Consider the following 26105-nt stretch of genomic DNA (forward strand, 5'->3'; position numbering starts at 1 on the left):
ATCCTCCTGTATAATATCCCGATCCTTCTCTGAATTGGCAATAGCTCCCAGCTTTGTATCATCTGCAAACTTTATGAGCACACTCCCACTTTTTGTGCCAAGGTCAGTAATAAAAAGATTGGTCCCAAAACCGATCCCTGAGGAACTCCACTGGTAACCTCCCTCCAACCTGACAGTTCGCCTTTCAGTAGGACCCGTTGCAATCTCCCCTTTAACCAATTCCTTATCTACCTTTTGATGTTCATATTGATCCCCATCTTCTCCAATTTAACTAATAATTCCCCATGTGGCACGGTATCAAATGCCTTACTGAAATCTAGGTAAATCAGATCCACTGCGTTTTCTTTATCTAAAAAATCTTACTTTTTCAAAAAAGGAGATCAGGTTGGTTCGGCATGATCTACCTTTTGTAAAACCATGTTGTATTTTGTCCCATTTACCATTGACTTCAATGTCCTTAACTAATTTCTCCTTCAAACTTTTCTAGGACCTTGCATACTACAGATGTCAAACTAACTGGCCTGTAGTTACCCGGATCACTTTTTTTTTCCTTTCTTAAAAATAGGAACTATATTAGCAATTCTCCAGTCATTTGGTACAACTCCTGAGTTTACAGATTCATTAAAAATTCTTGCTAATGGGCTTGCAATTTCAGGTGCCAATTCCTTTAATATTCTTGGATGAAGATTATCTGGACCCCCTGATTTAGTCCCATTAAGCTGTTTGAGTTTCGCTTCTACCTCAGATATGGTAATATCTACCTCCATATCCTCATTCCCATTTGTCATGCTACCATTATCCCTAAGATCCTCTTTAGCCTTATTAAAGACTGAGGCAAAGTATTTGTTTAGATATTGGGCCATGCCTAGATTACTTTTAACCTCCACTCCATCCTCAGTGTTTAGCAGTCCCACTTCTTCCTTCTTAGTTTTCTTCTTATTTATATGGCTATAGAACCTTTTACTATTGGTTTTAATTCCCTTTGCAAGGTCCGACTCGACTCGACTTTTAGCCTGTCTCACTTTATCCCTACGTGTTCTGACCTCAATTAGATAGCTTTCCTTGCTGATCCCTCCCATCTTCCACTCCCTGTATGCTTTCTGCTTCTTCTTAATCACCTCTCTGAGATGCTTGCTCATCCAGCTTGGTCTACAACTCCTTCCTATGAATTTTTTCCCCTTTCTTGGGATACAGGCTTCCGATAGCTTCTGCAGCTTTGATTTAAAGTAATTGCAGGCCTCCTCTACCTTTAGATCCATAAGTTCTTCAGTCCAATCCACTTCCCTAACTAATTTCCTTAATTTTTGAAAGTCAGCCCTTTTGAAATAAAAAGCTCTAGTTTTAGTCATGTGCCAGCCAGGTTACCTGAGCTTCTTAACCCTTTACAGATAAAAGGACTTTGCCTCTGGCCAGGAGGGATTTTATAGCACTGTATACAGAAAGGTGGTTACCCTTCCCTTTATATTTATGACACCTCCTATTACTGGTTTCTTCTTTTCTTTTTTCCTGGTGTGTGATATGAAATGTCAAAAGAGTTGCTACTAATTCTAGTCTCCGATTTAAAAAATATATATTTTATTTTAAGGCAGTTGGGTTTTTTAGTTTGAATTGTGACAGTGGTTTTGTCATTGGTTTAACTGGTGGAAAAATTGCATTTTGCATGGGACCCTTTCATTAGGTGGGTACAGCTGGGACTCTGATTTTCAGTGAAAATGCATTCACTTGAAATCATAGTCAGAGATGTGACTGTAAGAATGGCACTGGTGTATTACCTAAACCTCAGCCTGTACTTTATCAGTTGCATCCACTTAACTGCAGTGACAAAAGTTTTGATTACTCTTTTATTCCTCTTGGCACTTTGAAGCAGCACAACTAAGGCCATGTGTACACTGGAAAGTGTTAGCAAACTTGTTAACTATCATGTTAAATATGGCTTAGTTCCTGTCCACACTAGGTGCTGTGACCAGCCATCATGTTTTTTAATATGACCATGTTTGTCCATAACAAGGCTTTAATGAACATGATACTTTCCCAGGGAAGATGTGGTGCGAGGGAGCTGGGTTCTGTTTTGGATAACATCATTTTTGTTAGTACGATTAACTAACTTAAATTGCAGAACTGACACTGCAGAAAAACCAGCATTACTTGAAGATTCTAGACCAAATTAGCAGTGTTGGCAGCTATGAAAAACATCTTGTTACTTTCTAAATTGAACATGTTTTCATCTGGAAGTCCTTGGAGAACCAATAAACATGGAGCTCCAAAGCCTTTGTCACTTTTCAGAATAGAAAAGTACTTTGAGGAATACAGATTGCATTCCCTGTCCCCTCCTCCCTCCCCTCCCCCAAAATAATAATTTAGGAATAAAAGGATTGAGGATAGTTGTATGCCAAAATGCAGTGAGTGACTGCAATCTCAGACATTAGTTGCTGGGGTTTTTTGTAACTGTTTTGCATCTTAGTTGTAGCAGAAAACTTACTATCCAATTCTATTAAAATGATTTGGTAACTACATCAGGCACAAAGGAAGGGAAACATTTTAAAGACATAGCTGTTGCCAGTGGTAGAAAAGCCTAATATAACACTACTTCATCTCCTTGTGGTGTTAGTCTGTCAGAATAGGATGACAGTAGTTGGTCTTGATAGATGGTTTGTTTTTTTTTAAAGGTGTGAAGAAAGAGCCTCTTATTTTACAAATGGAAAGCTCAAGATCTGTGCTAATGGCCCATCTATACTAGGGCTATCTGTACAAGAGTAATATCTGTCAGTTACACTACCAGGCTGGTCTACATGAGAAAGTTGCACTGGTAGAACTTAACAACATATGAATTGAAAGCAGTGCAAAATGCTGTGTGAACAGTCTTCTTTTGAAATCTACATTTGAAATGTAGATCAGCATAGCTTTGGCATATGAGGGTGTGAAAAGTACACATTCCTGAACACTGTAGCTATGCTGATCTAATTCCTGATGTAGATGTGGCTAGGTTGATGGAAGAATGCTTCTGTCAACCTTGCTACTGATGTGTGGGGAGGTGGAGCTCCTTCAGTGACTGAAAAACCCCTTCCGTTGCTGTACGAAGCATGTTTGCTGCAGTGCTATAGCACCGTAGCTGTGCTTCTGTACCACCCGTAGTGCAGACATGGCCTAAGAGATGCTTTTTTAAGTCTAGTTAAACTTGTTGCTAATCAATTTAAGATAAACCAAAGTAAGCCAAGTTTATGCCAGAATAAGAGCATCCACTCTGCCTCTTGTAGCGGTTTAACTAGATCTGTTTTAAAGCTGATACATGTTATCAGTACAACTCCGCTGTATAAACAGGCCCCAAATATCCCCCCTCATTTATTGTGATAAGGTAACTCCTCAGGTTTAAGTGCTTCATTTGTTAATGACAAATACCTTTTCTAGATGGTAAAGGCATTAGAGGTGCCTGGTAAATTTCTAAGATTGTTTTAATTTAAAGATTATTGAAATGATCCATTTGCCTTGCTTTAAGATTTGTGTTCCCATATGCTCAGTTTTCAAAATTTAAAACTAACATGTCTAATCTAGAAACTTTAGCAAAATATGGACTTAAACACCAAAAGCCCAATCACCCCATTAATTGAATGAATGTAAGCAGTTGCCATTGAAGCTGATGGCTATGATTATGACCCAGAGGGCTAGTTTAAATTACTCCTTTTTTCATTAACGTGGTGAGATATTGAGAAACAAAGATAAACTGGACTGAATTTTTCTCTTTTTCCCCTTCCAAGAAAAGAGTACACTATTGGTTTAATCTTGTGTCATATTACTATTTATATTACTGCAGTAGGGCTTAAGACCCCTAGTCATGAATCAGGATCCCATTGTGCTAGGTGCTGTACAAACAGAACAATAAGATGATCCCTGCCTCAAAGAGCTTAAAATGTAAGTATAAGGCAAGAGATGACAATTGAGTATAAACATGGGAGCACAAGGAACCAATGAGACAATGGAGGGATTCAAAGAGAGGGTGACATAATCAAAGAGAAGGGCTAGGAAAATGATCTTGCAATCGGGGCTACGTCTAAGTCTTCCCAATTCTTTCAATGTGAAATCTCTGTAAATGTGGCCTATCTTATCCATCCACATAGCTATCTTCTCTAAGCTCACATCTTACTGAGTCTGTTTTTGTAACATACTTTTCTTGGGCCTTAACAAATGCAGTCTTTCTCCACACGTATCCATTCAGAATGTTTCTGCATAGATAGGTTTCAGAGTGGTAGCTGTGTTAGTCTGTATCAGCAAAAAGAAGGAGTACTTGTGGCACCTTAGAGTCTAACAAATTTATTTGAGCATAAGTTTTCGTGGGCTAAAACCCACTTCATCGGATGCATGCAGTGGAAAATACAGTAGGAAGATATATACATATATACACAGAAAACATGAAAAATGGGTGTTGCCATACACACTATAACAAGAGTGATCAATTAAGGTGAGCTATTATCAGCAGGAGAAAAAACCTTTTGTAGTGATAATCAGGATGGCCCATTTCCAACAGTTGACAAGAAGGTGAGAGTAACAGTGGGTGGTGGGGGGGAATAGTTTTACTTTGTGTAATGACCCATCCACTCTCTTTATTCAAGCCTATTTTAATGGTGTCCAGTTTGCAAATTAATTCCAATTCAGCAGTCTCTCGTTGGAGTCTGTTTTTTGAAGTTTTTTTTTGTTGAAGGATAGCCACCCTCAGGTCTGTAATCGAGTGACCAGGGAGATTGAAGTGTTCTCCAACTTGTTTTTGAATGTTCTAATTCTTGACGTCTGATTTGTGTCCATTCGTTCTTTTACGTAGAGACTGTCCGGTTTGGCCAATGTACATGGCAGAGGGGCATTGTTGACACATGATGGCATATATCACATCGGTAGACCCCGGACCTTGCGTATCCCATGCTTCTGTGGCTTCAGAATGTGCTGTAGGAGTTCTGGAATCACAGCTTTTAAAAAAACAAACACACACCTGTTTCTAACCCATATAGTTGGAAAAATGAGCCAAGTGCAAATGAGTGGATAGGTGCCTTCCTGAATCTGCAGACATTATGCTATGTGCACAATAGCCTTCCATCAGGTGCCAATAGAAGAGTAATAAACTCAAGTATGGAAATATTAGAAGAGCAGCAGTGGCAATCCTAGAATTACTCCTATACCCAGATCAGTTCTCCTCTGTCGCAGCCATTTGGCCTCTGTATGGTAGCAGAATGACTCTTGACAGGACATAATCTTTCAGAACTTGACTTGGTAGAGAGGTAAACCACTTCTTTGGTATTTAGTCCTTATAGAATGCTGTAGCTTCAAAGTGACTTGTACATATCAACAAAGTTTCTTAATGCCTACTTTGCTATGTTACTGATGGGCCTGGAAAATTAGAGACCAAGCGTAAGTGGGTTGCCCTAGATCTCAAAGTAACTATATAGCAGAGACAAATTAGACCTTGGGAATTCTTGGCTGTGTGCTAAATCCATTAGACAGAATTATCTGTATTTGTAATTAAGGCAATATCTTCTATTAGAAAGGGGTTGCATGTGTGACTCCAAATTAATATTTATTTCTGACTTACTGATTCATGCTAGTTTCACAGCATATTCCAAGAGTAGTCTAGACATACTGCTTGGAGGTGTGATTCACAGCTCTGCCATGTACATTGGCCAAACTGGACAGTCTCTACGCAAAAGAATAAATGGACACAAATCAAACATCAAGAATTATGACATTCAAAAACCAGTGAGAGAACACTTCAACCTTCCTAGACACTCAATTACAGACCTAAAAGTCACAATTATTCAACAAAAAAACTTCAAAAACAGACTCCAATGAGATACCGCAGAACTGGAATTAATCTCCAAACTGGACACCATTAAATTAGGCTTGGATAAAGACTGGGAGTGGAGTGGAGTGGATGAGTCATTACACTAACTAAAAATTTTCCCATGCTAAATTTCCCCCTGCTGTTACTCGCACCTTCTTATCAACTGTTGGAAATAGGCCATCCTGATTATCACTACAAAAGTGTTTTTTTTTTCTCCTGATGATAATAGTCTACCTTAATCAATTGGTCTCGTTAAGAGTTGGTATGGCAACCCCCATTTTTTCATTGTGTGTGTGTGTGTGTGTGTGTGTGTGTGTATATATACACGTCTTCCTACTGTATTTTCCATTGCATGCATCTGATGAAGTGGGCTTTAGCCCACAAAAGCTTATGCTCAAATAAAATTGTTAGTCTCTAAGGTGCCACAAGTATTTCTCGTTCTTACAGCTCACATAGGCATTCAAGCACTTGCTCTGCTTGAGTTAGTTCACTAAAAATAGCAGTGTAGCTGAGGTAGAATAGGCTGAGGCTCAGGCTAGTCATCTGCGTAAACTCCTGCTCTACCCGTGGGTGCATACTTAAGCAGCTATCCTAAGCCACCGCCTGTGCTGTCATGGCCACACTACTATTTTTAGCATGCTCTTCCCCTGAACCTGGGTCCACCTACATGTGTCCAAAGTAGTGTAAATATGACTTGTTGCTCCTCGGCATAGTTCTCCATATTGGGGGGGGGGGGGTGCAAGCTGTACTCCTGGATCAAAACACCACTTAATGGCTGATAAGTAGAACCATCACTGGTATTTTTCTCTAGTTTAACCTCAAAATGCTGGATTGAGTGACTAGGGGGAATAAACTGGAATGTGTCTTTGCAGTGCTGCTCCCTCAAATGTGTATGTGTTACTTTCTCTAGTACAGTGTGTAAAGTTTTACGTTGCAAGGAAGAATGAAGTGAGCACAAACATACAATTGTTCATGTTGCAGAACTTTAATAGCATTAAAGAGAAGTGAGGGGCGGGGGACTTCAGTGATTCTGATTATAGTCTGCTAGAGAAAATGTTGGCTCAGTATCCATTGTGGTAATATAGTGTTTCCCTGATTTTGTTTTGAGTTAAACTAAAGCAGGGCCAAGATGAAAACTTTAATTTCTCTCTTTCTACCTCCAGTTCCAAAACACTTCAGCTCTCCCCAGTTTTCCTCTCCCCTACTAATATTAAAAAACACTGAGCACAACTGGGCTGGTAGAAACTACCGAGGCTTCATCAAACACTCTTGTGGCAATCCGATTTCTGGTCAGTTTGTCAGTGGTGTAGATAGTGGTGCCTGAGCAGAAGGATTTTGCAGTTGTATATGGGACCTGCTAATATTGTGGTAAGACATCAGTTTAATGCATATTATTTGGTGTGAAGAATGTGCTGGCATTAGTATCTGCCTCACTGATATTTCACATCTGGATTTACTTCTGGATTTGCAGGCATGAATTCAGAATGTCTGAATTTATGGCTTGGAGGCTCCACTTCTTTTAAAAAAATATAAATATGGAAACTACTTGGAAGCTTCTGATATACATTGGGCAACTGAATTAATGAAGATGCTTCACTCCAAAATGTGTGAACGTAGATGCATAAGTTTAAAATATCTAATTCCCTTTGTCAGTTTTGATATTGGAGGGAGAAGTATCTCTTCACTAAATAAAAGGAATTCCAGGATTTTAGAGGGAAATTCTTACTGCTGAGGATGGTAGGTTGTGGGGTGTTTTTTTTTTTTTTTTTTTTAAGGCTACCAGCCTCTGCCGTAAAACATCAGCTCTATTCCTGCTCTCCTCCTCTTCATCCAATTTAAAACAGTGATTAGAGTGAGTGGCTTGACAAATTCTGACAATCCTATTCCAGTGTCATTTTCACAGCTCATTGTGGCTAAGTTGGGTGTTGGAGGGATTTTGGTGTAGGGAGAAAGGAGGAGAGTGACCACAAAAATGTTTCAAATCTGGGAGCAGAGGGGAGATGGAGAAGAGAAAATAGAAAAGCAACTGCTTGGTAAGAATTTTATAATTGGTTTTTAGTTAACAATCCAATTAACTATACTCATTTAATTAGATTGGAACCCCAGACATAGAAACACACTTTTGAATTCCCTCTTTCACGCTGTGTGGCAGGAGCGAGGATGAAGACATATTTGATGCATATACTAGAGTAGCGGGTATGCCTTTGAAAATGAAAACCCTAGTTCAGGTGTCTAAATATGGATTTAGGAACACAATTTTAGGTGTCCACATATGAAAATATTGGCCTTGGTCCTTTTAAAGAAAGCTTTTTGTAAAAATAGGACTTTTTTTAAACCTGGTGGTCTTGTAATTACCAGTTCCGGTAATTACACTTAGGTACCTAAGTTTTCTCTAATTTCAGTTGGTTTTAGGGCCAGATCCTCAGCTAGTGTAAATTGGCAATTAGACTCTAACACTGACCTACCAAATTACATCCTCTGAGGGTCTGCCTCATGATATTCTTCACTTTCAGTCCTTAACATATCAAGTAGTGTCACTATGCAGCTAAAAAGCTGCTACATTGTAGAGATCTGAGTGATTTATGAGTGTGTAAAAAAGTTTACGAAGCACTTTTGGGATCATTTATGATGAAGGATAATATATAAATTAAATTTACCAAAACTTTTAGCTTAGCATCAGTAAAATTTTACTGTTTAAAAATCAATTTAAGTGTAGCAGAGAGGATTAATAGTTGGGTTTTCTCTTCTGTAGTGTTGGTTAATTTATATGCTCCTTCCCAGTAAAGCATGCCCATTCTATGTCTGTTAGTTTGGTCTTCTGCCTCTCTTTAAGAATTTTAGTTGGAGACCGAATTAGTCTTGGGAACCTCTGTTTTCCACATGTCTATACACCACTTATGAAAAAGCAATCATTGCAACTCATAAATATGTGCTCTATACCTCGAAAGACATGTAAAACATATTTAAGCTATAAGGCTATATAAACATCAAGCAATTCTGATGATGATATGCAAACCACCAGGGAGGAGGTTGGCCTGATCTCTTCAGAACCTAGAAATATTTGCCTAGTCTTGTTGCTCAGGTATTTTTTTTTTAAATGTCTCATTAAAAAAATTCAACAAGAGAATCACTTTCTTGAGTTGTGTAATAAAATAGCGTCCTGCCTTGTGGTCTCTCTCGGTGGGATAAGAGACCTTCTGTCCAGTTTCTTGGGGGGGTCTGATTCTCCACTCCTTTTCACCTGGTGTGATCATTTTCACCTGTGCAAAGAGGGTATAAATGATGACTAAGGGTGTAAGGAACAGAGAATCGGGTGCTCCATCTGCTGCAAATGCTTTCCTGTGAATTTTAGCTCCCTTGACCTCTGTTTCTAGAATTGGAGCTTGGTTCTGCTGGAACTAAAAATTGACTTGCTTTGTGGTATTTGTGTTTGCTTTGGAATGCAAGTAACTAAACTCCTTTTTGTAAAAGGGACTGTATCACTAAAAATAGCAGCTATTATACTCTGCAGTGCACCTCTCTCTGAGCAGCATGCACCAATGAACCTGTGCACTGGAAGTGGTTTTGGGAGGAGGAGCAATGTTGTACAGCATATGGAATGAAAGGTGGACACTGTTAGGCTAAAATAAATCATTTGTGTTACAAACAAGACCAAAGATTATTAAAAGAAAAATTTTAAAAATCTAACTTCTCATCCTTTTATGATTGTTTTGCTGAGCTTGGACAACAATGATGGACAGATTAGTTGCACTTGTGTTTCTAATATTCAGGCTTTTGTACACAAATGCAATGCTGTATTATTTGCATTGCAAACAGCATGGGATTTTTTTTTTTTTGTAAACTTCAACAGAAGCATGGCAAATCCTCTTCCCTGATCCCCATTCTGATCATCATGGGAACATAGGCATTGTCCACTCCAAATATATTTTTTTTAAAAGGCAGTCTCCAAATAATTATAAGATTGGTTTTAAAAATCCATAATTTTGAGGTTCTTCATATTTACTTTGACTCTTGAGGCTTTGGGTACATTCGAGTCACGTTTTCAAGCTTTTCTCTGCAACCATGAGGGCTAGAAACATACGTGTTTATCTGTATGCACATATCAGATATTTTAAACAGAAGAGATTCTCATGTATTTACAGGGCTCCAGGAACTGAGGCTTTAAAGAAAACGCAAATATCATGACTATCATGGTATCATCATAGGGCCTAATCACATCAGCCACACTATCAGAGGCTCGTTCACCTGCGCATCTACCAATGTGATATATGCCATCATGTGCCAGCAATGCCCCTCTGCCATGTACATTGGCCAAACTGGACAGTCTCTACGTAAAAGAATGAATGGACACAAATCAGACGTCAAGAATTATAACATTCAAAAACCAGTTGGAGAACACTTCAATCTCTCTGGTCACTCGATCACAGACCTAAGAGTGGCTATCCTTCAACAAAAATGCTTCAAAAACAGACTCCAACGAGAGACTGCTGAATTGGAATTAATTTGCAAACTGGATACAATTAACTTAGGCTTAAATAGAGACTGGGAATGGATGAGTCGTTACACAAAGTAAAACTATTTCCCCATGGTATTTCTCCCTCCCACCCCCCCCCACTGTTCCTCTGATATTCTTAAAAAGAAAAGGAGTACTTGTGGCACCTTAGAGACTAACAAATTTATTAGAGCATAAGCTTTCGTGAGCTACAGCTCACTTCATCGGATGCATTCCGAGCTGTAGCTCACGAAAGCTTATGCTCTAATAAATTTGTTAGTCTCTAAGGTGCCACAAGTACTCCTTTTCTTTTTGCGAATACAGACTAACACGGCTGCTACTCTGAAACCTCTGATATTCTTGTTAACTGCTGGAATTAGCCTACCTTGCTTGTCACCATGAAAGGTTTTCCTCCTTCCCCCCCCCCCCCCCCCCCCCCCGCTGCTGGTGATGGCTTATCTTAAGTGATCACTCTCCTTACAGTGTGTATGATAAACCCATTGTTTCATGTTCTCTCTCTGTGTGTGTGTGTGTGTGTGTGTGTGTGTGTGTGTGTGTGTAAATCTCTCCTCTGTTTTTTCCACCAAATGCATCCGATGAAGTGAGCTGTAGCTCACGAAAGCTTATGCTCTAATAAATTTGTTAGTCTCTAAGGTGCCACAAGTACTCCTTTTTCTTTTTGCGAATACAGACTAACACGGCTGCTACTCTGAAACCTTCCAATGAAAGTTATCTTGTAATACAAAGGACAAATTACCATCCATCCCCTAAATAGAAGCAAAACTTTTTTGGTTTTGGCATTAAATGAAGATGGTGCAATCAAGAGGAAGTGGCTACAGAATGATGAGTTGTGAATCTGCTGAAGGTGGCTAGCTGTACAGCTATTTTCAGCTAATTCTTTGCACTTAGTTTTCATTTTTATTAATCACTAATGGTGTATTTAGTGATCACTAAGGTTATTCTTCATAAAAAGGCTGTTCCATGCTTAAGTAATAGGGGTTGGTGATGAAAAATGAGTGCTATCCATCTAACCATTATTGTGTTCTGGCTAGGGGGAAAGAAGACATAGGGGGCCTCTGGTCTTCTGAAGGTTTAATTTTTATTTTTGGAATACATACCCAACATGGCAAAGCCACATCAGTCTGGCTTTTTGATTTTTGTTAGGTGGGGTTGTTTTTTGGGGGAACCATAAGTGAGTAAAATTGTGACTGAATCTAATACTTATGAAGGGAAAAGACTTGTAGAGAATGGCTTGAGGCAAATTTATTGTAACCAGGTGTTGAGCAAGCTTCCCTCTACATGCCCACACCTTCTTACCTCTAACCTTCAGCATTCCAAATGAGCTTGTACTAGGTATCTTTTTGATTAGAGATTGCTGATCGTGTCCCATTTCTCCCCCATCCATTCCAAAGTACTTGCAAATATCATCTGAAAGTCTATTGGGAGAACAGTTTAATGACTACAGTCTGGACCTGCAGAGTAACTTTGGACACTTAACCTTTAAAGTTTTATGTGAAATTTACTGCAGTGTTTATCTTCCCTCACTGAGCCCTATCCCCATGGCAAGGTAAAGAGTAAATTACCAAGATAAATTAACATAGGCTGGCAAGCAGGAAGTAATGGGTTGGGGATCACATGGCCAGTTAGAATGATAGGTGGGAATCCTTTGGATTTTAATAAAAGAAAAATAAACTCAGGCACAAACTATTTGCAACTTAAAAAAAAACAAAAAACCCAGTACGTTCGATTATCATCACTAGAATAACTTTGCTTGTATGCAGTATTGCAGTCTCCCACCTTTCCTCTATCTTTGTCGTCTTAGATTTTAATCTCTTCAAGACAGATTTTCTTCCTCTTTGTTTGGAAAGCATCTGGCATATTTTGGGCACTCTTGTATTTCTAAACAATTAATATTAAGATTATTTAAAAGAACAACTAATAAAACACTTTTTTTTAACTACTACTTAAAATGTCAAAGAATGTCCTTTTCCTGCTTAAGTAAAGATACAACCAAACTCCATAAGCTGATTTGCCTGTTGGAGCAGATGAGGTTATTCATGGAACCCTAATCCTCCATAAGTAAGTAATATACTTTTGATGATGTCCTCAAAAGGCTCCGGCTCTTGTGCATAAAATGGAACGTCCGCAGTTTAGCAGCTGAATGTGTTTGACTCTGTTCCCACAATTTCATGTCAGAAAGCTAAACCAATCCCCAAAACACACAACCCCAAAGGAATAGTAAAGCATTACATTAAAATGCATTAGGAAACCTTCGGTGTGCACCAGAAGGATCTACGTGGCCTAATTAATGTCCAACATGTTCGTGTGCTGTGGAAATTACACGCCCATAGTGCACATTACCCTGCTGTGTAGAAAAATCCTCACCTGTGTTTCCTTCTGAAGGCTTATCCCACAGTTTTTTGAGAACAGGTCCCAGACTGACTCTGGGAGATTCTGAAAGGCCACCTGTGCATGGCAGGACAATAGTGGAAGGACTGTTTGAACCATTAGTGCTATTACACAAATGACCTCTATGCACACTGTCAACTAAATGGAGTTTGGCATGCACCCATATAGCTTGGAGCCCTTTTGTGTGTGGATTGGATGCATTTTACAAGCCTGTTAGGAGGCAGTTCTTAGACTGGTAAATTTCTCTAGGATAGATGAAGCTAAAGTGTCATTACGTCATTGAATAAGAGATGTTGTTGGAAAAAAAAAAAAAAGCTGTCCTACGTTGTTCACACTAAAGCAGTGGTTCTCAACCGGTGTATATAGAAGTCTTCCAGGGGTACATCAACTCATCTAGATATTTGCCTAGTTTTACTACAGGCTACATAAAAAGCACCAGTGAAGTCAGTACAAACTGAAATTTGATACAGAGAATGACTTGTTTATACTGCTCTGTATGCTATATACTCTTAAATGTAAGTAAAATATGTATATTTCAACTGATTTATTTTATATCGTAAAAATGAGAAAGTAAGCAATTTTTCAGTAATAGTGTGCTGTGACATTTTTGTATTTTATGTCTAATTTTGTAAGCAAGTAGTTTTTAAATTATGTGAAACTTAGGGATACGCAAGACAAATCTGAAAGGTGTACAGTAGTGTGGAAAGGTTGAGAGCCACTGTACGAGAGCTCAGTTTGTTGCACAGTTTTGCCTTCTCTAATGCTGGTTAGCAAAGTCACTCTTTTTCCCTTGAAGAACCTCTCCCCACCCCTCTCCAAAAAAAAAAAAAAAAAAAAAAAAAAAAACACCAAAAAAAAACCAACCCCAAACAAAAACAACTTTCTGTTGGATCGCCTTCTGTTTGCTTGGTTTATGTTCTAGTGGGACAAAATAGCTGTAGGTATTTTCTTGAAACGTCTGCTTAGTGGATCGTAATCTCTTCTCCTGAAGTTGCTTCCTGGGCCTAAAGCTGGAAACAAACAACAAAACTACTTTTAACCTGAACTGTACCGACTCTGTGGGCAAGCACATAGCCACAGCAAGTTCATATGTAAGAAGTGTACTACTTATCCTCTTAGGAAGCACATGAATGAAATGGCTGGATGTGACTAGGCTGGCTTTCTTCTTGAGCTTCCAGCTTGAACTGGAATTCTGCAGTTCTGGGTGAAAATGAAGCTTGTCTGAAAGCTGCTTCAGGGCCTTTAAAATCTGAAGTGTCTCTAAACTTAAAAAAAACCCTTGTCCCTTTTAACGGACTATTAGTCCGTCATGTGTGTTGGTCTGTCTTGTCTGTATGTGTACAAATATTTAAATACTTTTACTTTGTTGTCTTCAAAACTGGATTTCCTCTGACCTGTGCTATAATTATGTGTGGATTGTACTACTTTTCCTCCTCCCCATGGCTTCATTCCTCTGTAGGTAGGGAGGTGTAGAGGTGAAATCTTGGTTTCGATGTCTTTGTCAATTTAATTTGTAAAACCTGTTGCTTAGGTGAGGATTTACTAGTTGTTTAAATTAGTCTAAAACTCTCGAGCAATAAATAATAATTTGAATGTCCAGTATGTCATTTAAAAATATATATGAAGCCTTGCTCTGAAATGCAGTTTGCTTTTTTTACACATTTGCCCTGTGCCCACTTTGGAATGAATTTGACAACCGTGGTCAGAAGTGTTTGCTGCTTTTTACTAATATTCAGTTACAACATGAAAAGAAGAAATGCAAAGAAATTCTAATCCTCTGGAACATTTTATCCTTCTGCATCTGCCATTTGGTCAATAGATCAACTATGTAGCTTTAATTTTTTAAATAATTTATTTGTCTATATATGACTATACACAATCTTTTTGGCTTCCCTTCCCTTCCTTTATTCCTTCCATCCCTGCTCTGTTTTCCTTCTAATATTGAAGCTTCTATTCTGTGTTCTGAAGACAAGGGATGTCATGGGATTCCTTTTAATGATTCTGCTGTAGTATAGTCAATGCCTGTGAGATAACTGCTCCCAATTGGCTCGGCAAGAATTTGTGTGAGGAGGCTTTTATGGGAGGGGCATGGCTTACCATAGTGACTTAAATCCAGGACCGGCTTCACCTTCTGACAGTTTTGATTAATTGATGATTGATCAAGGAATCCTGGGTTTGAAAATCCTAGTTGGAGAGGTTCTGGTTGTACTTGGCTCTATGTGAGCCATAAACTATGCCACTAATTCAGTCACAACACAAGGTTCTTTTTAACTGCTTACAGGCAGGAGAGTAATGACGACATTTGAAAATACAGATAGTTCATTTCAAGTTATGAATGAAATTTATGAGCCAATTATGGAATATCGGAGTGTTTGAAAGACTAAGCAGCCACGTGTTCTCACCGCCAGTTTGTTTTTGTGCTGTGGAATCAATCTTCCCTGAAGCTCTTATTAATACAGGATCCCATAACCATATCGGAGTCTGACAGTACCTCCTGTAACTAACATAACAACGTCCACATTCTCAGCTTGGGACTGTTTTGAAGAAAGATTGATGCTGCTCAGGCCTACAAACTCATTGCTAATGGACCGTTCACAGTAATGGGGCAAGTAGCGTGTGTGTCATAAATATAAAGGGAAGGGTAAACACCTTTAAATCCCTCCTGGCCAGAGGAAAAACCCTTTCACCTGTAAAGGGTTAAGAAACTAAGATAACCTTGCTGGCACCTGACCAAAATGACCAATGAGGAGACGAGATACTTTTAAAGCTGGGGAGGGGGGAGAAAGGGTTCTCTCTGTCTGTGTGATGCTTTTGCCAGGACCAGAGCAGGAATGCAGGTCAGAACTCCTGTAAAGAATTAGTAAGCAATCTAGTTAGATATGCGTTAGATTCTGTTTTGTTTAAACGGCTGATAAAATAAGTTGTGCTGAGTGGAACGTATATTCCTGTTTTTGTGTCTTAAGGTTTTGCCTAGAGGGATTCTCTGTGTTTTGAATCTGATTACCCTGTAAGGTATTTACCACCCTGATTTTACAGAGGTGATTCTTTTACTTTAATTAAAATTCTCTTTTAAGAACCTGATTGTTTTTTCATTGTTCTTAAGATCCAAGGGTTTGGGTCTGTGTTCAAATGCAAATGGTGGGGATTTTTATCAAGCCTTCCCAGGAAAGGGGGTGTAGTGCTTGGGGGGATATTTTGGGGGGGGGAGACGTTTCCAGGTGGGCACTTGCCCTGTTCTTTGTGTAACACTTTGGTGGTGGCAGCGTTTAACCTAAGCTGGTAAGAATAAGCTTAGTGGGTCTTTCATGCAGGTCCCCACATCTGTACCCTAGAGTTCAGAGTGGGGAAGGAACCTTGACAGTGTGTAACAAACAAAATAGGGTAGAAGTCTTTACATCTATAATATCAACTGACTTGTCTCATGAGCTGTAGCTGTGACATGAATCTTGAAGACTGGAGTAGGGTGTGTGTTTTGATATTAGACTAGTCTTTAAACATAGATTGAACATTGAACTCTAATTTCGCTATCCCAAATCAGAATTTTACCTTTTTAAAAAAAAAAATAAAAAGCATGGGGTGTTTTTTGTTGTGAGGCGCAAGAACAGAAATATATTGTAATGCTGGTAAATCCCTCCCATTGAGAAGTCTGATAAGCTATTGAGATATTAAGTGAGAGGAACTTAACAGTAGACATTTTGGGCTTCTGTGAGTTTACATTTTTAGTTAGAAATTTCTCATTTAAATCTTTATAAGACTGATCATTATCAAGTGTTATGTTTTCGCATGTTAAGAATCATGATCTTGAAGGATGAGAGTTGATAAAATTTTCTCTACTGGTCCATTAAAACTTATTTCTGTGATATGTACAAATAGCCACCTAAAATTAATGCCTTCATCTTGCTCTTGTCACTTGTCCTTCAGGGCTGTATTTTTCCACACAACATTAGTGTGTGAATTTGGATAGGAAAGGGAAAACCCCAAAACCCAACTAATGCAACATTAAAGTTCTGACTTTCAGTTGTCCAGGAATCTAGAATTCAGCAGTGCTGCTTCTAGAGCAACCTTACCTTTGTCCCATTGAGTGTAAGTTGAGTAGTATACCATGTTGCAGTTTCTTTTAAACTTGTAATGAAAAACGCCACTGTAATGCATCTGACGATTGTAGTGGGCCTTTAGAAATACTTACTGTTACCTTCCTGACTCCTCTGCACTTTAAAAATTTCTATTATAAGAGCCTATTTTACATAATTCTTATTAAATAAAAAATACTGGCAGGTTAAGAAATGCTATTCAGCCAATTGGAAGAGGTTTCATAGGTGACAAAATAGCAGCTGAAGTCTTGTGCATCAAATAAGGTTGACCGTGTGATTTCTGTAAGATTTGAGGCAGGGAAATGAAATTTGGGTTGATCCACATGCTATGTGTTACTAGAGGTAATTATCCCTCAGTTGCACCACATCCCATATTCTGTAATTCTCTCACACAGTGAATCTCTATAAGCATGGAGCCCAAAGCAGTTGCTGTGGTGTTTTGTGTCAAAGATGGTTAAACTTGATCAGGTGGATGGAGATTCTGTCAGTTTGGTAAAAACAGTTTCAGTGCAGTGAGAATAAAATCCACTTTCCAGTGGTTTAAAGAAATAATTAAAGGATAAATAGCAAACAGCTTAATCCAGGAGTTAAAAGGAGGAGGAGAGCCAGGATTGTGAAGTATGGATTAAAGCAGGGGTGGGCAAACTGTTTGGCCCGAGGGCCACATATGGGAATAGAAATTGTAGGGCGGGCCATGAATGCTCACAAAATTGGGGTTGGGCTGTGGGAGGGGTGAGGGCTCTGGGGTGGGGCCAGAAATGAGGAGTTTAGGGTGTGGGAGGGGGACTCTAGGCTGGGGCAGGAGAGTGGGGGGGTGAGGGCTCCAGTTTGGAGGGGGGAGGGACTCTGGGATGGGGCTGAGGATGAGGAGTTTGGGGTGTAGGAGGGTGCTCTGGGCTGGGACTGAGGGGTTTGGAGGGCAGGAGGGGAATCGGGGCTGGGGAAGGCGGTTGGGGTGCGGAGAGTGGCTCAGGGGTACGTCAGGCAGCTCCTGGAAGCAGTGGCCAAGGCCCCCCACTGATTCCTATGTGGAACTGCGGCCAGGCGGCTGAGCGCTGCCCTGTCTGCAGGTGCCATCCCTGCAGCTCCTATTGGCCACAGTTCCCAGCCAATTGAAGCTTGCGGGGGCAACATTTGGGTCAGGAGCCCCTTGGCTGCCCCTACGCATAGGAGCTGGAGTGGGGCCATGCTGCAGCTTCTGGGAGCTGCGTGGAGCGGCCCCCAACCCTGCTCCCCGGCTAGAGCACTAGAGTGGGGCAAGCCCCAGACCTCACTCCCCAGAAAGAAGTTGAGGGCCGGATTGAAACGGCTGGAGGGCTAGATCCGGCCCATGGGCCATAGTTTGCCCACCCCTGGATTAAAGGATATTTTTTTGGCTAGGTGCAATAAAGGTACATAGCCTGTGGACAGCAAGGCAGAGGATAAAGGAGAAGAAACTGAGGGAATGGGTCTGAAGAGAGACACTCTGGGTGCCGGAGGAGTAGAGTTGGTCAAATAGCGGGACAGAATTTGTATGAAAACCTAGTCCCTTGTTTTGTCAGAATTCAAAACCTGGACATTTAATTTCAGAGTTTTAATTACCGGCTTGCGTGCGCTCTCCTGTATGTCACCTTCCCTAAACCATTAGATAGGGGTTTGAGAGGGAGGAAAAGTTCCTGTCATATAGCAACTTATGTGTTTTCCCCATACCCTTTCTTGGCGAGATTAGAGGTAAAGAACTTGCATAGCATGAAATGGGGCTAAAATAAGTGAGAGAATTGCAGAATTCTGGGGGTATGGTAGGAATCAGGGATAGTTATGTCTAGTGAGAGAGAAGATTGTGGGCGTGTGGGCACTTTTTAGGTTTTTAGAAATTATCGCACTGTGGCTTGGTCTTCGCTGCTAAAAAAGGTAGGCATGTTTTTACCTTGGGGTAACTGATGCATGTGGAGCTTTTTGTGAGGTAAAAACACAGCTAAAACCAGGTGCTTTAGTTTTACCATGGGGTAAACTCACTGACATCAACCCTGGGAAGGGGAATAGAACTATTTGCCTCGCAGTAAAACTAAATGCTTGGTCTTCACTGCGTTGCACCTCGGGATAGCTCTTGGTGGTTAGTTACCATGAGGTAAACAACATTGACATAGTATTGAGTTCTCCTGAGAGTTTCATTTGAGGCTTACTCAGAACTTCCTTCATTTATAAGGTCAGGTAATTCCTGGTTTAAAATGAGGGGATTTAAAAAAACAAAACATGCAACTGAAATTCTGTAGCCCTACGGTATTCTAGTAGCAGATGGGTTGACTGATTACTAACTGGATTTCCCCTCCGTTCTTTACAGCACTTTATAAATGCTGAATTTTTTGCAAGGTGGAATTCGTTTTAAAACTTGAATTTTTTTTCATGTATTTTTGAATTCTTAAAATTGTGACATTCCTCCTACTCTCGTTTACAGTATGGAAGAATGTCATCCTCATCAGATGCAATATTTTCAACAGTGTGTGCACATAATACTCAAAAAGGATATTAAAAGCTCAAATGGGAATCTTCAGACAAAGGTTTAATATACCATATATGCTTGATCATAAGCCGGTTCATTTATAAGCCCGCCCCGCAAGATGGATAAGTAAAAATTGGCAAATTTTTATGGCCTATTCATAAGCCGACCTTATAATTCAGGGGTTGGCAAACTTTGGATCCTAGCCCATCAGGATAAGCCGCTGGCAGGCCGATACAGTTTGTTTACCTCAAGCATCCGCAGGCACGGAGGTAAACTTAAGTAAACAAAATGTCCTGGCCCGCCAGCGGCTTACCCTGACAGGCTGGGACAGCAACTGGTGGGGCAATTTGCAGGGGGAGAAGCTGGGGGTCAGGGGAGTAACCCCTGTGACCCCCCCCATGACCGAACCCCTAACCTGGAACCTCCCCACATGACCCTTCTCCACCCCACCCCTAGCCCGGGACCCCCAAACTCTCCCCATCCCATCCCTTTCCACCTTACCTAGGGCAGGCCAGGGAGGATGTCTCTGGCCTGGCTGGAGCTGCTCCAGCAGGCCGGGCGGCACAGCTGCAGCCTGCCAGCCCTGGAGCTGCTGCAGCTGCTTCGGAGCTGGGGGGAGAGCAGCGTGGCCAGAAGTGGAGAGACTCTGGCCCCACCTCTTCACTTCTGACTTTGCTGGCTGTGCTGCCTCTCCTTGCCCTCTCTGTTGGGGGAGGGGAGGGCGCTGTGTCCCACCTCTCCCACTCTCTATACCCATTCATAAGCTGATCCCTTTCTCTGATGCTTCCCTTTTTTACTTTAAAAAAAAATCAGCTTATGAACGAGTATATATAGTAAATATTCTTGCCAAGTTATTCTGCCATTAGTCCTTTATGAATCTTGGTCAGTTCAATCTTTCATGCAAATACCTGTTTGGGCTTCGTTAGGCTGAGTGAAAACTAGAAAGCACTTGCAGGCCAGTCTCAGAACACAAAGCATACCTGCTGGTTCTGTTTGACAAATCCCAACTGAGTATCCATCAGTTGAGAGGGACAGACCTGGGAACAACAAAATGGTCATTCCTTTCTTCCCTCACCTTGTGACCACTTCTGGGGACGCTTTGCTGCTTGTCTGTCTGGATGCGTTCTTGTAGAATTCTTCTTTCCACAGAGAGGAGTTGTGTTTCTGGAATTAGTCTCCCCTGCTCACCCAAATGTCTTTGAAAAATTAATCTAATCTAGTCACGATATGAGTAGTCCCTTTCATTTCCATATTGGTTGGTTCTCTGGAGTTGAAATTACAGGTTCAGAAAACTCTTCCCTTGGAAAACATACTTCTGATGTGTCCTAGTTTCTCTAAGCACTGTGTCTCCACTAACAGCTTTTTGCTAATATTATTCAATGTTGTCCCCTTTTCTTTTAAAATATGAAATGTTACAATTTTAGGTCTCGTCTAAAAATACTTGTGAATTTTAGACTTTCAGAGTTTGCTGAAGATCTTTGTTTTTATGTTCTTGAACAAAATTCTTTACTTACTGTTCTGCCTTTTACCAATATGTCCCTTCTGTTATCCTAATTTTACTTCCCTTCCCCCCACCCCATCCTCTTTCCCAGTTTTGTCTGATATGTTGTTACTGATTTTACCTGTTTGTAGACAAGTATCTGATTTCTAATTGTTGTTAGTGCTGATACTTTTCTGCAGAGTGCAAAAATGAGCATCAGTTTAGAAGCACCCTCTCTTTCTTGCACTTCTCTTAAGCCAACTACATTTCCCTTCAATCAGGGAAAGACTGGTCTCTCTTCACCAATATAATTGATGACAATACCTGATACCGAAATAGTATTTCTGAGTGTCATTGGCTTCAGTTTGGGTACTTCGTGGTTCTGGTCTAGAAACATTATAATTGTAATCTGTATATACTCTGTGGTGCCTACCCACAGCCTCAACCGTTTAGCCTCAGATTAGGGCATCTCCGTTCCTTTTGGGCTTTAGCCAGATCTTTGGTATATGATAGTAAAGTTCGTTGTGACCTACACTGAGACTACTCCCTGGTCCTAGGTCCCAGTCCTTAGATCAGACTCTGGGATTGCAGTGTCCATGCAGTAGCAGCACACATCCCTCTTCCTGAAGCTCATGCTATGCAGTTTCCTCTTGAGTGGCACCCGCATCTGCCAGTGGCAGGAGGGCTGGTGGCAGGGAGTTAGGGGCTGGGAATTCCTGCCAGCCCTCTAGCCAGTTAGGGCTTTTTGGGAGGCCAAAAGATCAACTCTTCTCCTCTGCTTGGCCTCTAACTGATCAATGTTCACGGTGCAGGGCTGGCCCTTTCACAGCACTGCTGCTTACGTATGAATTGGCAGGGGAGATGGAGGTGTGCCATAAGGAGACTAGTTTCTCCAGTTGTTAGCAGCGGAGGGTGAGCAGATCAAAGGTGAAGGGAGGGAAAAGTAAGCTTCTCTTGTCTGCCCACATAAAAGGGTATTAAAGGTAGTAATATCTAGCTTTTACATGATGCTTTTCATCAGCAGATCTCAAAGGAGCTCAGTATCCATTAGCCCCACTTTACAGATCAGGAAACTGAGGCACAGAGAGAAGTGATTTGCCTAAGGTCGTCCAGAAGAGCAGCAGTGGAACCAGAAATAGAACCCAGATCTCCCAAGACCCAATCCAGTGCTCTGTTCACTAGACCTGTCGTGTATCTCTGTGTGTGAGTTTTTAAATTTGGTTAAGCCAGCTGATCTGTGAGAGTAAAACAGTTTTCCCCTGCCTTCGTTTAGTAACTGGCAGAAGGAAGAAAGTAGTTGTTGACTGAGAATAAACAGATTTCAAGCATTCCTAGACTGGGAAACCTGCTTAGCTTTCCAAAATCGTTCTCCTTGGTGCTCTGCTAAAAGTGTAATTGGCTGACATTTTGCATGTGAGAGATTTACTCTACTGGCCCACATTCAGTTATTTTGTGTAAATGTTTTTGTGGGACTTGTAAAATACCTCTTCACACCATGTATGTGTGTAAATGCTGGACCATTTCTTTTGAGAGAGTAATAACTAGTATTAGCTGTTGTGGCTTTGGCATGGAGGAAGATTTAATGAGAAATTCAATTTACACTTTTAGTTAACCTCATGAAGGATTTTGTTGGTTAAAAACTAAATATCTGCTTTTTCTGTCATACAACTGTAACAAGGAGCTTGGCTTTCCTATGATTCTGAAAGAGGATACATGCTTTTAATATTAAATGTTTGAAATAATGAATGCAATTTTTCTTAACGATTGCAGAAGTGTTCAGATTCTATGATGATAGATCTTGCATGAGTAGTCAGTTTTAGTTGAAAAGAAAATTTAGCCAATATCTATTCTAGATTATATTTACCTTGATGGATAAATTAGTAGCAAGAGGCATTTTGAAATATAGTTATTTTAAAATTCATGCTATTACTACACATCCCTGCTATACCCAGATGAAACATTTTACAGATCGATATTGCAATTAAATAAAATATTGCTGATTCCAAGCGTCATTGATCTTTATTTTTGTGCCAGTGAGCTGGGATGATGTGGTAGATTAGTTTTGGGGAGGAACAACAATAATCTCAGTGAGCGTAACTTTTTTCTTAAGCTTTTTGGTTACTTTCAGAAGCACATCCATTGATAGTCAGTGTTTAATAGAAAGGAAGATCCAAATTGAAGTACCAATGGAATGCAGATAATTTCCGTTGTGGTTCTCCAAAGTGCACTTCCTTGTTCTGTTTTTAGTATAGTGCAATTTGCATTTTCATTCAAGGTTTAATATCCTTTGGAGCCTTTCCTAGGAAAGGACTGTGCACATTTAACCCAGCTGCTGCAAAAAGATCCACATCACATTAACCGTGAAATTTGCAGGTCAGTTTTGGAATTTCAGTATTGTGTGTAACTTGTACCTTGCTAACCAGTTTGGAGTCTTTTGCTCGGTGTAAGTTTCCTTTCCTCAGGCTCCTTCTGCAAACTGCCATATGCTTTCAGATGAGAATCGGTTTTGTACCACTACATGACTTTATGTAATAATGTGAACAGGTATCAATTTTTTTTAAGGTAGGATATATTTTCTTGAAAATTTTGGCCTCTCAGTGACTTCATATGAGATTATATTGTTCGGACTTCTGGATTCAAGATCTTTAATCAACACTGGCGTTTTATTTGAGTAATGTAGTCTTAAACCCAAAACTCAAATGATTAGAAGAATGCTTAAAACCAGCAAGTGTTTTCACTGTAGAACTCGGTCTCTTGGGCTCACCTTTTGTTGCTAACAGAAGGAGAGAGAACAAAACTATGTGATTCCAGGATGCATTCTGATGTCTGGTCGTTGTAAATGTTTTGTTTTTTAAATCTTTCTTCTCCTACTTTTCCCTGACTCTCAAGATGGGGATAAATTTAGAAGTTATTTTAATTCTGAATTATCTATTTCAGGCAAATGAGTCTCAAATTTTTGTAATGACTACATTTTCTATCTGCAATAGTGCATGATTTGTGGCTCTGAATTGAGCAATAGATTGACTTTTGTAGGTTCCTCTAGTTTTTACTATTTTAACATTCAATTTTGGACGAGTTGCCAGCTGGACTTTCCCTGGGGTTTTATCTTCTGTGTCACCAAACTCTTCGTCTTTTATGTTGGTTATATTCACAGACTTGCTATATCTTTTTCTGTACTGCTTTGTCTTCTGCCCTGTTGCTGAAATCTTTATAATGTTTCTGAGAAGATTTTTTTTTTTAATTTTTTTTCTCCTTTTTGGCTATCTTGCAGAATATAGTGGCTTATTAAATGTTTCTCGTATCTTAAAGGGAACTAAGGTTAAAGCTGTCTGTAAAATTTTGAGGCTGTTTCTTTATCTGTTTGCATAAAGCATTATAAAAACAAATGTATGCAACTGTTAATATCCCATTTATGATGTCAGTGCAAAGAAAGCTTACTCCTTGTTTTTTAAAAACTTCAGAATCAAACAAGTGTCAATATAGAAAGAATCCAGTATCCCGTAACCCCAAATATTCTAATCCCTGTTATGAATTTTGGCTTTTGGATAAATTTTATGAACTTTCAATACACAATTTTACAAAAATGCAATGTTCCCCATAATCTCAGAAATAAGAGTTTAACCATTCTAAAGGTTCCTTTCAAGGTGGATCAAGAATATGAAATTGTATGTAGTTGTGGAGAGTCTGTCTGTCTGTCTCCTGTTTTACCAGATGCAAAAGCCGGTTCCATCCAAATAATGGCAACTTCTTTGGCAGAGAGAGGGGAAGCTGCAGAATTCTGCTACTCAGGGTGGCACTCTGGACACCTTTGTATGCTTTCTTTAAAGACTATTTTTTTTAAACACTTTATTTCATCAGCACTTCCCTGTGGTGGTAGTGCAATGCAAGTACTGTGTAAAGCCTTGAACTACTAGACAGTCAACAATCCTAAATCTGTGTATTGGAAATGCAGGAATAATTTGTTTTCAATTTGTTTGGGGTGGGGTTTTTTGCATCTTAGTATATTAATTCATGGCGGTTCTCCCGTTAAATCATGATTAAATGTTTATTCAGGGGGTCTTAATCTGTTAGATTAAAAGTTAATGGTTTATGGTGCATACCAGTAGTACATGTCAAAGATTCAAATTCTATTCCAAGACTAGAAAAAAAGCTTTTTTTTTTTTTTTTTTGCCCTTCCTCTACAGCATGGGGAACAGGTCGCTTGATGGTTTAAACTAGTATAAATGGTAGATTCTCTATAATTTGAAGTCTTTAAACCATGATTTGAGGACTTCGGTAGCTCAACCAGGGGTTAAGGGTCTATTACAGGAGTGGGGGTGTGAGGTTCTGTGGCCTACAATGTGCAAGAAGGTCAGACTAGATGATCATGATGGTCCCGTCTAGCCTTAAAGTCTGAGAGTCTACAATGGTAATGTTTCCTGAATTAATGTAATGTGGTGGTGCTGCAAGAATGTTAGCCAGGAAAGGAATCAACTGAGGAAAGTGAAGTCTCAGTAGGAGAGATGGCAGAAGAAGACTCTATCCTTGCTCATGATTAAGGCTACGTTTTAGTCACAGGTATTTTTAGGAAAAGTCATGGACAGGTCACGGGCAGTAAACAAAAATTCATGGCTGGTAACCTGTCCCTACCCCTGACTAAGTATTGGGGAGGGGTGCGGCCCGGAGGGTGCCGTGGGTGCTCGGGGGGGGGGGGGCATTGGGGCTGACAGGCTCCCTACCTGGCTCCACAGCTCCCCGGAAGCAGCTACGTCCCTGCTCCTAGGCAGAGGTGTGGCCGGGCAGCTCTGCACACTGCCTCCTCCCCGGATCTGTGGCCAATGGGAGCTGTGTGGGTGGTGCCTGCAGGCGGAAGCAGCTTGCAGAACCCCTTGGCCCCACCTTCCCCTAGGAGCTGAGGGATGTCATTGCTTCTGGGGAGCCACCCTGAGGTAAGCGTCACCTAAAGTCCTCAGCCCCTTCTGCGATCCAGTCCTGAGCCCCCCACCCAAACTCCTCCTGCTGCTGGGGCCAGGGTGGTGCCCCAGCAGTGGCTGGTTGCTGCAGAAGTCACCTCTGTGACAAACTCGCAGCCTTACTCGTGATAGACTTCGCTGCCTGTCAGTTGAAGAGGAAAGAAGCAAGCTGTCAGTCAAAAATAGATCAGCTGAAACGCAGCAAAACAATTAACAAATGTGTTTTTCTGTGTTAGCAAGATGACCACTGCAAGCACTAGGCATAAATGCCAGTTATAAATAGTCATCCAGTTCTCAGTGTGCCTGTCTGTGGCCTAGGTCTGCATGCTACTCTGCCGTACCTTCAGTGGCTTTTCAGCCTCAGAGCAGTCCAACTATACA

The 26105-nt window shown here is 40.4% G+C and overlaps 1 protein-coding gene and 1 long non-coding RNA gene across 2 annotated transcripts in view; one reads left to right on the forward strand and one right to left on the reverse strand.

The window, feature by feature from the left end:
* Positions 1-26105, forward strand: part of JARID2 (jumonji and AT-rich interaction domain containing 2) — a 315117-nt gene that overhangs the window by 35895 nt on the left and 253117 nt on the right. The window lies entirely within an intron of this gene.
* Positions 12198-19848, reverse strand: LOC122458764. The gene is made up of 2 exons (XR_006279001.1): positions 19794-19848; positions 12198-13732 (listed from the first exon to the last, which is right to left on the reverse strand). It is a non-coding gene; the product is annotated as an uncharacterized LOC122458764 (long non-coding RNA).

The sequence above is a fragment of the Dermochelys coriacea genome, chromosome 2 (genome assembly GCF_009764565.3).
Source record: "Dermochelys coriacea isolate rDerCor1 chromosome 2, rDerCor1.pri.v4, whole genome shotgun sequence".
Taxonomy (NCBI): Eukaryota; Metazoa; Chordata; order Testudines; family Dermochelyidae; genus Dermochelys; species Dermochelys coriacea.